Source organism: Hyla sarda, unplaced genomic scaffold, assembly GCF_029499605.1.
Source record: "Hyla sarda isolate aHylSar1 unplaced genomic scaffold, aHylSar1.hap1 scaffold_1034, whole genome shotgun sequence".
NCBI classification, from domain to species: Eukaryota; Metazoa; Chordata; class Amphibia; order Anura; family Hylidae; genus Hyla; species Hyla sarda.
Window position 1 is genome coordinate 41,971 of NW_026607653.1, and position 17,078 is coordinate 59,048.

Here is a 17,078-nt window from a genome sequence, read left to right on the forward strand (position 1 = left end):
GTCAGCAGCAGCAGAAGTCCTGTGCCTGGACGCTCCAACAGGGGCCAGACACAAGCAGAAGCAGAAGCAGCAGAAGCAGCAGCAGCACCACCTTTTGTTTTTTGGCTGCAGCAGCAGCAAGGCCCACAGGGCTGGCTAGCTGGCTAGCCAGCAAGCAGGTAGCAATGAAAGTAGGAATCTTTCTTTTTAACCCTGTAAGGGGGTGGTGCACTGTACCCGAAGATACTGCCATATCGGGTCAATGCATAGGGCGACGGAAGCAAGCTTCGAAATCGGCCCCCGTTCTCAAAAATCCATTTAATATATGGTCCCCAGATAGGGGACGTATCAGATATTAAACTGATAAGAACAGATACTACACTTGATCTTAGCCAAAAGGCCGAGAAGCGATAACCGTGAAAGGGGCGGGCCCAACAAGGTCCCCTTCATGGGCACTATCACTGCTTGCTGTCAGGGAGGCTGCCAGACAATTTTCCATGCACACTCTGGGCTGGGGGGCAGTCAACCACCAGTACACACAGCAGAACCTAAACCCATACCATTATTGCTAAGCAGCAAGACAGGGGCCCATTGCACTCCCACGGGGCCTTTTTAAATGCAATCCATAACCCGGATTTGCCAGGAACCCTTCTTACTCCTCCTACTTGCATGTGACACTGGGCTTAGGATCTGCATAGGAAACACACACACAAGCACACACCTACCTTTGTTGCCTGCAGATGCCTCCTTGGCTGTCCCCAAACGGTATCAAACCAACACCCACGGGAAGCTGTAAGCATAGAGGACATGCCTGCACCCCATTGGACTTACCTGTGTGGGTTAAATCCGGGTTATTTGACAACCTATGGCGGTGATGGTTCTGCTCAGGCAGAGCAGTGCTGATGCTCCTCATAAAGCTGTCGCTGCTGTGAAGGTTCTAGGTGACATCACAAATCCCTATGGTTACATACACAACAAAGCTGGGTTGTTGTTGTTTACACTCTGCAAGGCCTGTGGAAGTGAGTGACATCATAGCACTGTAGTTCTGAGGGTTCAAGATGGATGCAACAATCTCCTGTTGCTTCTATGAAGGCCGTAATAGACGACATCACCAAACAGCTCCATAGTCACATACACAGCAAAGGAGAGATGTTGTTTACACCTAGTGATGTCAGTGGTATTGAGTGACATCACAGCACAGTGCTAAGGCTCCTGGGCCTGGACACAGCAGCGGCTGCAATATCTCAACGGAGAATACGTTTATATCTATGTGTGTGTGTGCGCATATATATATATATATATATATATATATATATATATATATATATATATTTCTCCGCCGAAATCACTTTTAAACCCATTTCCACCTTTTTTTCCCTTCTCTTCCTCTTACTTTTTTTTCACGTTTTTTTACGTTTTTCTCCTTTTCGCCTCTTTTCTGGGCGTATTATTCTTCTTTTTCTTCTTTTTTTTCGTCTAATGCATACCCCATCAGTGCAGCAATGCTTATTCAATACCGCCAGCAGATGGAGACACTGGGGGATAATTTTCTAAGGATTTATACTGATTTTTCCTGTCTGAATTTGTCGCACAGAAAGTTGCAGGCCAAATATGTGTGACATTTCTGCGACTTTAGCTTCTAGAGCATTTTTACAACATTATACATAGGTGCTGAATACATAAAAAGCGACTGTTCAGCGACAGACAAGTCGCATCGGCTGAAAGTAGGCCAGAATGTCAGTCCATGTTGGAGCAGGTTTAGATACAGTCTAAAGCATAGATCTCAAAGTCTGTGCACAGAATTTAGCAAGGGCCTCGCACCTTCTGATGCATCAGGTAGGTGCACAATAGCATAGCCTAACCCTCTGTACTTTGGTCTATATTGATGCGGGAAATAGACAGCCAGCTGATGACCAATCCATTAGTGCAATGGATGGCTGGAAGCATTTGTCTTTGCCTTTGCAATACCACAGAAGCAATGCATGGTCAATGTACAGCAATGACACACCTGTGTGAACAGCCAGGAGACCCCCCCCCCCCCCATGTTATGTTACATAGTTACATAGTTAGTACGGTCGAAAAAAGACATATGTCCATCAAGTTCAACCAGGGAATTAAGGGGTAGGGGTGTGGCGCGATATTGGGGAAGGGATGAGATTTTATATTTCTTCATAAGCATTAATCTTATTTTGTCAATTAGGAACATTCAGCACCCACCCGCTATCAAGGCAGCTGCCTATCATGTCATGCCCTACCTGCACAGGTGTGCTGGCTACTCAAATGATCCAATTAAGGAGGCCATTTAGTCAGCAGCAGCAGAAGTCCTGTGCCTGGACGCTCCAACAGGGGCCAGACACAAGCAGAAGCAGAAGCAGCAGAAGCAGCAGCAGCACCACCTTTTGTTTTTTGGCTGCAGCAGCAGCAAGGCCCACAGGGCTGGCTAGCTGGCTAGCCAGCAAGCAGGTAGCAATGAAAGTAGGAATCTTTCTTTTTAACCCTGTAAGGGGGTGGTGCACTGTACCCGAAGATACTGCCATATCGGGTCAATGCATAGGGCGACGGAAGCAAGCTTCGAAATCGGCCCCCGTTCTCAAAAATCCATTTAATATATGGTCCCCAGATAGGGGACGTATCAGATATTAAACTGATAAGAACAGATACTACACTTGATCTTAGCCAAAAGGCCGAGAAGCGATAACCGTGAAAGGGGCGGGCCCAACAAGGTCCCCTTCATGGGCACTATCACTGCTTGCTGTCAGGGAGGCTGCCAGACAATTTTCCATGCACACTCTGGGCTGGGGGCAGTCAACCACCAGTACACACAGCAGAACCTAAACCCATACCATTATTGCTAAGCAGCAAGACAGGGGCCCATTGCACTCCCACGGGGCCTTTTTAAATGCAATCCATAACCCGGATTTGCCAGGAACCCTTCTTACTCCTCCTACTTGCATGTGACACTGGGCTTAGGATCTGCATAGGAAACACACACACAAGCACACACCTACCTTTGTTGCCTGCAGATGCCTCCTTGGCTGTCCCCAAACGGTATCAAACCAACACCCACGGGAAGCTGTAAGCATAGAGGACATGCCTGCACCCCATTGGACTTACCTGTGTGGGTTAAATCCGGGTTATTTGACAACCTATGGCGGTGATGGTTCTGCTCAGGCAGAGCAGTGCTGATGCTCCTCATAAAGCTGTCGCTGCTGTGAAGGTTCTAGGTGACATCACAAATCCCTATGGTTACATACACAACAAAGCTGGGTTGTTGTTGTTTACACTCTGCAAGGCCTGTGGAAGTGAGTGACATCATAGCACTGTAGTTCTGAGGGTTCAAGATGGATGCAACAATCTCCTGTTGCTTCTATGAAGGCCGTAATAGACGACATCACCAAACAGCTCCATAGTCACATACACAGCAAAGGAGAGATGTTGTTTACACCTAGTGATGTCAGTGGTATTGAGTGACATCACAGCACAGTGCTAAGGCTCCTGGGCCTGGACACAGCAGCGGCTGCAATATCTCAACGGAGAATACGTTTATATCTATGTGTGTGTGTGCGCATATATATATATATATATATATATATATATATATATATATATATATTTCTCCGCCGAAATCACTTTTAAACCCATTTCCACCTTTTTTTCCCTTCTCTTCCTCTTACTTTTTTTTCACGTTTTTTTACGTTTTTCTCCTTTTCGCCTCTTTTCTGGGCGTATTATTCTTCTTTTTCTTCTTTTTTTTCGTCTAATGCATACCCCATCAGTGCAGCAATGCTTATTCAATACCGCCAGCAGATGGAGACACTGGGGGATAATTTTCTAAGGATTTATACTGATTTTTCCTGTCTGAATTTGTCGCACAGAAAGTTGCAGGCCAAATATGTGTGACATTTCTGCGACTTTAGCTTCTAGAGCATTTTTACAACATTATACATAGGTGCTGAATACATAAAAAGCGACTGTTCAGCGACAGACAAGTCGCATCGGCTGAAAGTAGGCCAGAATGTCAGTCCATGTTGGAGCAGGTTTAGATACAGTCTAAAGCATAGATCTCAAAGTCTGTGCACAGAATTTAGCAAGGGCCTCGCACCTTCTGATGCATCAGGTAGGTGCACAATAGCATAGCCTAACCCTCTGTACTTTGGTCTATATTGATGCGGGACATAGACAGCCAGCTGATGACCAATCCATTAGTGCAATGGATGGCTGGAAGCATTTGTCTTTGCCTTTGCAATACCACAGAAGCAATGCATGGTCAATGTACAGCAATGACACACCTGTGTGAACAGCCAGGAGACCCCCCCCCCCCCCATGTTATGTTACATAGTTACATAGTTAGTACGGTCGAAAAAAGACATATGTCCATCAAGTTCAACCAGGGAATTAAGGGGTAGGGGTGTGGCGCGATATTGGGGAAGGGATGAGATTTTATATTTCTTCATAAGCATTAATCTTATTTTGTCAATTAGGAACATTCAGCACCCACCCGCTATCAAGGCAGCTGCCTATCATGTCATGCCCTACCTGCACAGGTGTGCTGGCTACTCAAATGATCCAATTAAGGAGGCCATTTAGTCAGCAGCAGCAGAAGTCCTGTGCCTGGACGCTCCAACAGGGGCCAGACACAAGCAGAAGCAGAAGCAGCAGAAGCAGCAGAAGCAGCAGCAGCACCACCTTTTGTTTTTTGGCTGCAGCAGCAGCAAGGCCCACAGGGCTGGCTAGCTGGCTAGCCAGCAAGCAGGTAGCAATGAAAGTAGGAATCTTTCTTTTTAACCCTGTAAGGGGGTGGTGCACTGTACCCGAAGATACTGCCATATCGGGTCAATGCATAGGGCGACGGAAGCAAGCTTCGAAATCGGCCCCCGTTCTCAAAAATCCATTTAATATATGGTCCCCAGATAGGGGACGTATCAGATATTAAACTGATAAGAACAGATACTACACTTGATCTTAGCCAAAAGGCCGAGAAGCGATAACCGTGAAAGGGGCGGGCCCAACAAGGTCCCCTTCATGGGCACTATCACTGCTTGCTGTCAGGGAGGCTGCCAGACAATTTTCCATGCACACTCTGGGCTGGGGGGCAGTCAACCACCAGTACACACAGCAGAACCTAAACCCATACCATTATTGCTAAGCAGCAAGACAGGGGCCCATTGCACTCCCACGGGGCCTTTTTAAATGCAATCCATAACCCGGATTTGCCAGGAACCCTTCTTACTCCTCCTACTTGCATGTGACACTGGGCTTAGGATCTGCATAGGAAACACACACACAAGCACACACCTACCTTTGTTGCCTGCAGATGCCTCCTTGGCTGTCCCCAAACGGTATCAAACCAACACCCACGGGAAGCTGTAAGCATAGAGGACATGCCTGCACCCCATTGGACTTACCTGTGTGGGTTAAATCCGGGTTATTTGACAACCTATGGCGGTGATGGTTCTGCTCAGGCAGAGCAGTGCTGATGCTCCTCATAAAGCTGTCGCTGCTGTGAAGGTTCTAGGTGACATCACAAATCCCTATGGTTACATACACAACAAAGCTGGGTTGTTGTTGTTTACACTCTGCAAGGCCTGTGGAAGTGAGTGACATCATAGCACTGTAGTTCTGAGGGTTCAAGATGGATGCAACAATCTCCTGTTGCTTCTATGAAGGCCGTAATAGACGACATCACCAAACAGCTCCATAGTCACATACACAGCAAAGGAGAGATGTTGTTTACACCTAGTGATGTCAGTGGTATTGAGTGACATCACAGCACAGTGCTAAGGCTCCTGGGCCTGGACACAGCAGCGGCTGCAATATCTCAACGGAGAATACGTTTATATCTATGTGTGTGTGTGCGCATATATATATATATATATATATATATATATATATATATATATATTCTCCGCCGAAATCACTTTTAAACCCATTTCCACCTTTTTTTCCCTTCTCTTCCTCTTACTTTTTTTTCACGTTTTTTTACGTTTTTCTCCTTTTCGCCTCTTTTCTGGGCGTATTATTCTTCTTTTTCTTCTTTTTTTTCGTCTAATGCATACCCCATCAGTGCAGCAATGCTTATTCAATACCGCCAGCAGATGGAGACACTGGGGGATAATTTTCTAAGGATTTATACTGATTTTTCCTGTCTGAATTTGTCGCACAGAAAGTTGCAGGCCAAATATGTGTGACATTTCTGCGACTTTAGCTTCTAGAGCATTTTTACAACATTATACATAGGTGCTGAATACATAAAAAGCGACTGTTCAGCGACAGACAAGTCGCATCGGCTGAAAGTAGGCCAGAATGTCAGTCCATGTTGGAGCAGGTTTAGATACAGTCTAAAGCATAGATCTCAAAGTCTGTGCACAGAATTTAGCAAGGGCCTCGCACCTTCTGATGCATCAGGTAGGTGCACAATAGCATAGCCTAACCCTCTGTACTTTGGTCTATATTGATGCGGGACATAGACAGCCAGCTGATGACCAATCCATTAGTGCAATGGATGGCTGGAAGCATTTGTCTTTGCCTTTGCAATACCACAGAAGCAATGCATGGTCAATGTACAGCAATGACACACCTGTGTGAACAGCCAGGAGACCCCCCCCCCCCCCCATGTTATGTTACATAGTTACATAGTTAGTACGGTCGAAAAAAGACATATGTCCATCAAGTTCAACCAGGGAATTAAGGGGTAGGGGTGTGGCGCGATATTGGGGAAGGGATGAGATTTTATATTTCTTCATAAGCATTAATCTTATTTTGTCAATTAGGAACATTCAGCACCCACCCGCTATCAAGGCAGCTGCCTATCATGTCATGCCCTACCTGCACAGGTGTGCTGGCTACTCAAATGATCCAATTAAGGAGGCCATTTAGTCAGCAGCAGCAGAAGTCCTGTGCCTGGACGCTCCAACAGGGGCCAGACACAAGCAGAAGCAGAAGCAGCAGCAGCAGCAGCACCACCTTTTGTTTTTTGGCTGCAGCAGCAGCAAGGCCCACAGGGCTGGCTAGCTGGCTAGCCAGCAAGCAGGTAGCAATGAAAGTAGGAATCTTTCTTTTTAACCCTGTAAGGGGGTGGTGCACTGTACCCGAAGATACTGCCATATCGGGTCAATGCATAGGGCGACGGAAGCAAGCTTCGAAATCGGCCCCCGTTCTCAAAAATCCATTTAATATATGGTCCCCAGATAGGGGACGTATCAGATATTAAACTGATAAGAACAGATACTACACTTGATCTTAGCCAAAAGGCCGAGAAGCGATAACCGTGAAAGGGGCGGGCCCAACAAGGTCCCCTTCATGGGCACTATCACTGCTTGCTGTCAGGGAGGCTGCCAGACAATTTTCCATGCACACTCTGGGCTGGGGGGCAGTCAACCACCAGTACACACAGCAGAACCTAAACCCATACCATTATTGCTAAGCAGCAAGACAGGGGCCCATTGCACTCCCACGGGGCCTTTTTAAATGCAATCCATAACCCGGATTTGCCAGGAACCCTTCTTACTCCTCCTACTTGCATGTGACACTGGGCTTAGGATCTGCATAGGAAACACACACACAAGCACACACCTACCTTTGTTGCCTGCAGATGCCTCCTTGGCTGTCCCCAAACGGTATCAAACCAACACCCACGGGAAGCTGTAAGCATAGAGGACATGCCTGCACCCCATTGGACTTACCTGTGTGGGTTAAATCCGGGTTATTTGACAACCTATGGCGGTGATGGTTCTGCTCAGGCAGAGCAGTGCTGATGCTCCTCATAAAGCTGTCGCTGCTGTGAAGGTTCTAGGTGACATCACAAATCCCTATGGTTACATACACAACAAAGCTGGGTTGTTGTTGTTTACACTCTGCAAGGCCTGTGGAAGTGAGTGACATCATAGCACTGTAGTTCTGAGGGTTCAAGATGGATGCAACAATCTCCTGTTGCTTCTATGAAGGCCGTAATAGACGACATCACCAAACAGCTCCATAGTCACATACACAGCAAAGGAGAGATGTTGTTTACACCTAGTGATGTCAGTGGTATTGAGTGACATCACAGCACAGTGCTAAGGCTCCTGGGCCTGGACACAGCAGCGGCTGCAATATCTCAACGGAGAATACGTTTATATCTATGTGTGTGTGTGCGCATATATATATATATATATATATATATATATATATATATATATATTTCTCCGCCGAAATCACTTTTAAACCCATTTCCACCTTTTTTTCCCTTCTCTTCCTCTTACTTTTTTTTCACGTTTTTTTACGTTTTTCTCCTTTTCGCCTCTTTTCTGGGCGTATTATTCTTCTTTTTCTTCTTTTTTTTCGTCTAATGCATACCCCATCAGTGCAGCAATGCTTATTCAATACCGCCAGCAGATGGAGACACTGGGGGATAATTTTCTAAGGATTTATACTGATTTTTCCTGTCTGAATTTGTCGCACAGAAAGTTGCAGGCCAAATATGTGTGACATTTCTGCGACTTTAGCTTCTAGAGCATTTTTACAACATTATACATAGGTGCTGAATACATAAAAAGCGACTGTTCAGCGACAGACAAGTCGCATCGGCTGAAAGTAGGCCAGAATGTCAGTCCATGTTGGAGCAGGTTTAGATACAGTCTAAAGCATAGATCTCAAAGTCTGTGCACAGAATTTAGCAAGGGCCTCGCACCTTCTGATGCATCAGGTAGGTGCACAATAGCATAGCCTAACCCTCTGTACTTTGGTCTATATTGATGCGGGACATAGACAGCCAGCTGATGACCAATCCATTAGTGCAATGGATGGCTGGAAGCATTTGTCTTTGCCTTTGCAATACCACAGAAGCAATGCATGGTCAATGTACAGCAATGACACACCTGTGTGAACAGCCAGGAGACCCCCCCCCCCATGTTATGTTACATAGTTACATAGTTAGTACGGTCGAAAAAAGACATATGTCCATCAAGTTCAACCAGGGAATTAAGGGGTAGGGGTGTGGCGCGATATTGGGGAAGGGATGAGATTTTATATTTCTTCATAAGCATTAATCTTATTTTGTCAATTAGGAACATTCAGCACCCACCCGCTATCAAGGCAGCTGCCTATCATGTCATGCCCTACCTGCACAGGTGTGCTGGCTACTCAAATGATCCAATTAAGGAGGCCATTTAGTCAGCAGCAGCAGAAGTCCTGTGCCTGGACGCTCCAACAGGGGCCAGACACAAGCAGAAGCAGAAGCAGCAGAAGCAGCAGCAGCACCACCTTTTGTTTTTTGGCTGCAGCAGCAGCAGCAGCAAGGCCCACAGGGCTGGCTAGCTGGCTAGCCAGCAAGCAGGTAGCAATGAAAGTAGGAATCTTTCTTTTTAACCCTGTAAGGGGGTGGTGCACTGTACCCGAAGATACTGCCATATCGGGTCAATGCATAGGGCGACGGAAGCAAGCTTCGAAATCGGCCCCCGTTCTCAAAAATCCATTTAATATATGGTCCCCAGATAGGGGACGTATCAGATATTAAACTGATAAGAACAGATACTACACTTGATCTTAGCCAAAAGGCCGAGAAGCGATAACCGTGAAAGGGGCGGGCCCAACAAGGTCCCCTTCATGGGCACTATCACTGCTTGCTGTCAGGGAGGCTGCCAGACAATTTTCCATTTACACTCTGGGCTGGGGGGCAGTCAACCACCAGTACACACAGCAGAACCTAAACCCATACCATTATTGCTAAGCAGCAAGACAGGGGCCCATTGCACTCCCACGGGGCCTTTTTAAATGCAATCCATAACCCGGATTTGCCAGGAACCCTTCTTACTCCTCCTACTTGCATGTGACACTGGGCTTAGGATCTGCATAGGAAACACACACACAAGCACACACCTACCTTTGTTGCCTGCAGATGCCTCCTTGGCTGTCCCCAAACGGTATCAAACCAACACCCACGGGAAGCTGTAAGCATAGAGGACATGCCTGCACCCCATTGGACTTACCTGTGTGGGTTAAATCCGGGTTATTTGACAACCTATGGCGGTGATGGTTCTGCTCAGGCAGAGCAGTGCTGATGCTCCTCATAAAGCTGTCGCTGCTGTGAAGGTTCTAGGTGACATCACAAATCCCTATGGTTACATACACAACAAAGCTGGGTTGTTGTTGTTTACACTCTGCAAGGCCTGTGGAAGTGAGTGACATCATAGCACTGTAGTTCTGAGGGTTCAAGATGGATGCAACAATCTCCTGTTGCTTCTATGAAGGCCGTAATAGACGACATCACCAAACAGCTCCATAGTCACATACACAGCAAAGGAGAGATGTTGTTTACACCTAGTGATGTCAGTGGTATTGAGTGACATCACAGCACAGTGCTAAGGCTCCTGGGCCTGGACACAGCAGCGGCTGCAATATCTCAACGGAGAATACGTTTATATCTATGTGTGTGTGTGCGCATATATATATATATATATATATATATATATATATATATATATTTCTCCGCCGAAATCACTTTTAAACCCATTTCCACCTTTTTTTCCCTTCTCTTCCTCTTACTTTTTTTTCACGTTTTTTTACGTTTTTCTCCTTTTCGCCTCTTTTCTGGGCGTATTATTCTTCTTTTTCTTCTTTTTTTTCGTCTAATGCATACCCCATCAGTGCAGCAATGCTTATTCAATACCGCCAGCAGATGGAGACACTGGGGGATAATTTTCTAAGGATTTATACTGATTTTTCCTGTCTGAATTTGTCGCACAGAAAGTTGCAGGCCAAATATGTGTGACATTTCTGCGACTTTAGCTTCTAGAGCATTTTTACAACATTATACATAGGTGCTGAATACATAAAAAGCGACTGTTCAGCGACAGACAAGTCGCATCGGCTGAAAGTAGGCCAGAATGTCAGTCCATGTTGGAGCAGGTTTAGATACAGTCTAAAGCATAGATCTCAAAGTCTGTGCACAGAATTTAGCAAGGGCCTCGCACCTTCTGATGCATCAGGTAGGTGCACAATAGCATAGCCTAACCCTCTGTACTTTGGTCTATATTGATGCGGGACATAGACAGCCAGCTGATGACCAATCCATTAGTGCAATGGATGGCTGGAAGCATTTGTCTTTGCCTTTGCAATACCACAGAAGCAATGCATGGTCAATGTACAGCAATGACACACCTGTGTGAACAGCCAGGAGACCCCCCCCCCCCCATGTTATGTTACATAGTTACATAGTTAGTACGGTCGAAAAAAGACATATGTCCATCAAGTTCAACCAGGGAATTAAGGGGTAGGGGTGTGGCGCGATATTGGGGAAGGGATGAGATTTTATATTTCTTCATAAGCATTAATCTTATTTTGTCAATTAGGAACATTCAGCACCCACCCGCTATCAAGGCAGCTGCCTATCATGTCATGCCCTACCTGCACAGGTGTGCTGGCTACTCAAATGATCCAATTAAGGAGGCCATTTAGTCAGCAGCAGCAGAAGTCCTGTGCCTGGACGCTCCAACAGGGGCCAGACACAAGCAGAAGCAGCAGCAGCACCACCTTTTGTTTTTTGGCTGCAGCAGCAGCAAGGCCCACAGGGCTGGCTAGCTGGCTAGCCAGCAAGCAGGTAGCAATGAAAGTAGGAATCTTTCTTTTTAACCCTGTAAGGGGGTGGTGCACTGTACCCGAAGATACTGCCATATCGGGTCAATGCATAGGGCGACGGAAGCAAGCTTCGAAATCGGCCCCCGTTCTCAAAAATCCATTTAATATATGGTCCCCAGATAGGGGACGTATCAGATATTAAACTGATAAGAACAGATACTACACTTGATCTTAGCCAAAAGGCCGAGAAGCGATAACCGTGAAAGGGGCGGGCCCAACAAGGTCCCCTTCATGGGCACTATCACTGCTTGCTGTCAGGGAGGCTGCCAGACAATTTTCCATGCACACTCTGGGCTGGGGGGCAGTCAACCACCAGTACACACAGCAGAACCTAAACCCATACCATTATTGCTAAGCAGCAAGACAGGGGCCCATTGCACTCCCACGGGGCCTTTTTAAATGCAATCCATAACCCGGATTTGCCAGGAACCCTTCTTACTCCTCCTACTTGCATGTGACACTGGGCTTAGGATCTGCATAGGAAACACACACACAAGCACACACCTACCTTTGTTGCCTGCAGATGCCTCCTTGGCTGTCCCCAAACGGTATCAAACCAACACCCACGGGAAGCTGTAAGCATAGAGGACATGCCTGCACCCCATTGGACTTACCTGTGTGGGTTAAATCCGGGTTATTTGACAACCTATGGCGGTGATGGTTCTGCTCAGGCAGAGCAGTGCTGATGCTCCTCATAAAGCTGTCGCTGCTGTGAAGGTTCTAGGTGACATCACAAATCCCTATGGTTACATACACAACAAAGCTGGGTTGTTGTTGTTTACACTCTGCAAGGCCTGTGGAAGTGAGTGACATCATAGCACTGTAGTTCTGAGGGTTCAAGATGGATGCAACAATCTCCTGTTGCTTCTATGAAGGCCGTAATAGACGACATCACCAAACAGCTCCATAGTCACATACACAGCAAAGGAGAGATGTTGTTTACACCTAGTGATGTCAGTGGTATTGAGTGACATCACAGCACAGTGCTAAGGCTCCTGGGCCTGGACACAGCAGCGGCTGCAATATCTCAACGGAGAATACGTTTATATCTATGTGTGTGTGTGCGCATATATATATATATATATATATATATATATATATATATATATATTTCTCCGCCGAAATCACTTTTAAACCCATTTCCACCTTTTTTTCCCTTCTCTTCCTCTTACTTTTTTTTCACGTTTTTTTACGTTTTTCTCCTTTTCGCCTCTTTTCTGGGCGTATTATTCTTCTTTTTCTTCTTTTTTTTCGTCTAATGCATACCCCATCAGTGCAGCAATGCTTATTCAATACCGCCAGCAGATGGAGACACTGGGGGATAATTTTCTAAGGATTTATACTGATTTTTCCTGTCTGAATTTGTCGCACAGAAAGTTGCAGGCCAAATATGTGTGACATTTCTGCGACTTTAGCTTCTAGAGCATTTTTACAACATTATACATAGGTGCTGAATACATAAAAAGCGACTGTTCAGCGACAGACAAGTCGCATCGGCTGAAAGTAGGCCAGAATGTCAGTCCATGTTGGAGCAGGTTTAGATACAGTCTAAAGCATAGATCTCAAAGTCTGTGCACAGAATTTAGCAAGGGCCTCGCACCTTCTGATGCATCAGGTAGGTGCACAATAGCATAGCCTAACCCTCTGTACTTTGGTCTATATTGATGCGGGACATAGACAGCCAGCTGATGACCAATCCATTAGTGCAATGGATGGCTGGAAGCATTTGTCTTTGCCTTTGCAATACCACAGAAGCAATGCATGGTCAATGTACAGCAATGACACACCTGTGTGAACAGCCAGGAGACCCCCCCCCCCCATGTTATGTTACATAGTTACATAGTTAGTACGGTCGAAAAAAGACATATGTCCATCAAGTTCAACCAGGGAATTAAGGGGTAGGGGTGTGGCGCGATATTGGGGAAGGGATGAGATTTTATATTTCTTCATAAGCATTAATCTTATTTTGTCAATTAGGAACATTCAGCACCCACCCGCTATCAAGGCAGCTGCCTATCATGTCATGCCCTACCTGCACAGGTGTGCTGGCTACTCAAATGATCCAATTAAGGAGGCCATTTAGTCAGCAGCAGCAGAAGTCCTGTGCCTGGACGCTCCAACAGGGGCCAGACACAAGCAGAAGCAGAAGCAGCAGCAGCACCACCTTTTGTTTTTTGGCTGCAGCAGCAGCAAGGCCCACAGGGCTGGCTAGCTGGCTAGCCAGCAAGCAGGTAGCAATGAAAGTAGGAATCTTTCTTTTTAACCCTGTAAGGGGGTGGTGCACTGTACCCGAAGATACTGCCATATCGGGTCAATGCATAGGGCGACGGAAGCAAGCTTCGAAATCGGCCCCCGTTCTCAAAAATCCATTTAATATATGGTCCCCAGATAGGGGACGTATCAGATATTAAACTGATAAGAACAGATTTTTTTTTTTTTTTTATCTAAAGCCGAGGAACGTGCTTTCGATTCACCCAAAGTGCAAGAAAAAGTGCAAACGTGTTACACTAAAAAAACGTGCACAAAGGATGCGGTCTATCGCAAGCCCTTCTCCGATAGGAGAGAGGCCCCCCAACAAACCTTACCCTTCGCCTCCGGACCAAAAGGTACCTGCGAGGTTCCAGGTTCGATGTCCCTTTTCGCCGAAGCTACTAGGGGACCACAAATGCTCCCGGCATCCCCCTTGGCGTTGGCCAAGGTATCTGCCCGCAGAGCCGATTACGGTAGGTACCCTGCCAAAGCAGGAGTACCCGGGGTGTTTGCAGGGAGGTGCGGAACCTAATGGCCACACACACCTCCCCTAGACCGCCAGGAGGGACACCCAGAAGGGCTACCGCATCCTGACAAATCCTGTGAACACACAACACGCAAAAAGTGACACAGTGAGACAAAAAAGAAATAAATAAGTGAATGTGTGCAGATATACTGCCCGGACATCCGGCCGGATCTATAAAAATTTCTCTGATCCTAGCCAGAAGGCCGGGAATCAAGAGGTGAGTGCCACAAGGTGAAGAGATTATGGTGCCCGTGCTTCAACTCAGTGAGTCTATTCTCCCAGTGAGTTTCGGCACCTCGGGGTCACCACTCCCCGAGGCACAAAAGTACCTCGGCTCTAGACCCTCTCAGCCTCATGGCGAGACCCGGAGGGAACAGGTCACATCGGGGCAGCCGTCGAGCTGATTCCTCAGAACCAGCCCCGGAAAGCCCTGGTACACCTGCATCCTCCATGCAGCACCCATCCCCACCAGCATGAAAACTGATAAGAACAGATTTTTTACTTTTAGATATAATATTCTTAGACTAAAAGACCTTACGCAGTCCAGATTACACTTAGTCTGCTAAAAGCATATTCCACAGATGTAGATTCCAAAGACTTTTAGCCACTTTGTGACCTAATCTTTTTTTATCCAATAAATAGAAAACATACATCTCACTAAGAGCTAGGCGAACACAATCTTTAGAGGTAATAGTGTCTCTTTTAAAAAGAAGAATATTCCTTGTCTTCCATAGTGCAATTTTAATACAATTTATACTAATCCACAAAACCCGAGACTTCTCCACAGATAAAACATTATAAAATCCATATAAAATAACTTCATGATTTAAAAAATTAAGATCAGAAATGAATTTTAGTAAGGGTCCTATCAAAGTCCATATCTCTTGGGCGTAAAAACAGTTCCAAAAAATGTGTAAAACTGTTTCCTCACTAGGACACCCCATTCTCGGGCACTTTGCACTTCGACACAATCCTCTTCTGTGTTGGAATTCTCTGGTAGGCAAACATTGATGTGCTATCTGCCAGGCCAGATCTTTTAAGTCATTAGATAAGAATCCCATATTCACCATCCTCCAAACTTTTAGAGATTTCTCAGTGGAATAATTAGATATTAAGCAAATCTGTTCTATCTTCCTGATTTCAGGAACTAATTTTCGTGCATTACTACAAATTTCTTGACTAAAATTAGCAATGCCATAAATACGAATAATCTTTTCTAAAACCACATAGTGCGCTGGGGGAATAAATAAGATTGGGGACGTTAAAGGTAAGGTTATCCACTTTCTTTTTCTAAAAATGTGACCTGCAGCATATTTTAAAAAATAAGACCAATAACAGTTTCTTTGCAAGCCATTAAAACACATAGAAAAAAAGTGAATATATAAAAACCTTTTTAAATCAGGCACATCCTTACCCCCCAATTTCTTTGTCTTCATCATTACATCTCTCCTGAGTTTATCCATTTTAGACCCCCATAAAAAATGAAAGCAAATCTTGTTTAAAAACTTTAAGGTGCGTTCACTCGGTGGGAAAACCAAGCTTAAATATAGCATGATAGGTAGCAACAAAGCTTTCATTATCAGTACTTTTCCTTCTATTGTTAATTTCCTCATTTTCCAAAAACTTATTTTCTTTTGCACTTTCTCTTTGACGATGGACCAGCTTTCCTCTCCATTATTTTCATTGTCAAAGATGACACCCAAGATTTTGATTTTATCATATTGCACATTCACCTCCGTATTGCCCCAATTCCCTATTGCAAAGCAATCACATTTATTTTTATTTAATTTGAAGCCAGAGCCCTCACAAAAAAATTCTGTCTGTCTGATAGCACGTTTCAGGGATGGTTCATCTGAACATAGAATATTAACATCATCCATGTATGCTATCGTCTTTACGCTCTGTCCTCCACTTCCAGGGATTGGCACTCCTCTAATGAGCTTATCTTTTCTCAAAACATTCAACAGAGGTTCTATTGCACATATGAAAAGAATGGGTGATAGGGGGCACCCCTGTTTCACCCCAGACTGTAAACATACCTCTTGGGATAAAAAACCGTTAATTAAAATACGACTAAAACAGTTTTTATATAAAAGTGCAATTTTTCCAACAATAAAATCAGGAAAATTCATTTTCTTTAAAACCAACCATAAAAAATCATGAGAAACACGGTCATAAGCCTTTTGAAAATCCAAGGATAAAATTGCCAATTTCTGATCACATTGTTTCTGATACCATAAAACATCTTTTACAAGGTTTAGATGATCACTTATTTTCCTTCCAGGTACTCCGCATACTTGGTCACTGTGTATAACCTTAGCAATTACCTGCTTGAGCCTATTTGCTAAAATTTTTGCTAAAACCTTATAGTCTGTATTTAGCAGGGTAATAGGCCTCCAATTTTCTAATTTAGAGATGTCTCCTTTTTTAAAAATCAGAGTAACAACACCATCTCTCCAGGACGCAGGTAAAATCTCAGATTTAAAAGCACAGTTAAAAATACCTAAAAGATCATCTTTTAAAATGGACCAAAAACACAGATAAAATTCAACTGGCAACCCATCCGAACCAGGTGTTTTACCATTTAAAAAACTCTTAAAAGTGCTTAAAAGTTCAGGTAAAAAGATTTCATCACAAAGGCTCTCTTGGTCAGTTTTGTCAAGTTTTGAATCCAAGGTATCTAAAACATCATTAGTAAAGGAAATATCAA

At 45.0% G+C, this 17,078-nt stretch overlaps 7 non-coding genes across 7 annotated transcripts; all 7 read right to left on the reverse strand.

Annotated features, from left to right (window-relative positions):
- Positions 1–200: 200 nt before the first annotated feature.
- LOC130299064 (U2 spliceosomal RNA) lies at positions 201–391 on the reverse strand. The gene has a single exon (XR_008850262.1). It is a non-coding gene; the product is annotated as a U2 spliceosomal RNA (small nuclear RNA).
- A 2,093-nt stretch (positions 392–2,484) lies between these two features.
- LOC130299066 (U2 spliceosomal RNA) lies at positions 2,485–2,675 on the reverse strand. Its single transcript, XR_008850264.1, has one exon. It is a non-coding gene; the product is annotated as a U2 spliceosomal RNA (small nuclear RNA).
- Positions 2,676–4,774: 2,099 nt separating this feature from the next.
- On the reverse strand, positions 4,775–4,965 carry LOC130299067 (U2 spliceosomal RNA). Its single transcript, XR_008850265.1, has one exon. It is a non-coding gene; the product is annotated as a U2 spliceosomal RNA (small nuclear RNA).
- A 2,086-nt stretch (positions 4,966–7,051) lies between these two features.
- Positions 7,052–7,242, reverse strand: LOC130299068 (U2 spliceosomal RNA). The gene has a single exon (XR_008850266.1). It is a non-coding gene; the product is annotated as a U2 spliceosomal RNA (small nuclear RNA).
- A 2,092-nt stretch (positions 7,243–9,334) lies between these two features.
- LOC130299069 (U2 spliceosomal RNA) lies at positions 9,335–9,525 on the reverse strand. The gene has a single exon (XR_008850267.1). It is a non-coding gene; the product is annotated as a U2 spliceosomal RNA (small nuclear RNA).
- Positions 9,526–11,596: 2,071 nt separating this feature from the next.
- On the reverse strand, positions 11,597–11,787 carry LOC130299070 (U2 spliceosomal RNA). The gene has a single exon (XR_008850268.1). It is a non-coding gene; the product is annotated as a U2 spliceosomal RNA (small nuclear RNA).
- Positions 11,788–13,865: 2,078 nt separating this feature from the next.
- On the reverse strand, positions 13,866–14,047 carry LOC130299084 (U2 spliceosomal RNA). The gene has a single exon (XR_008850281.1). It is a non-coding gene; the product is annotated as a U2 spliceosomal RNA (small nuclear RNA).
- Positions 14,048–17,078: the final 3,031 nt, after the last annotated feature.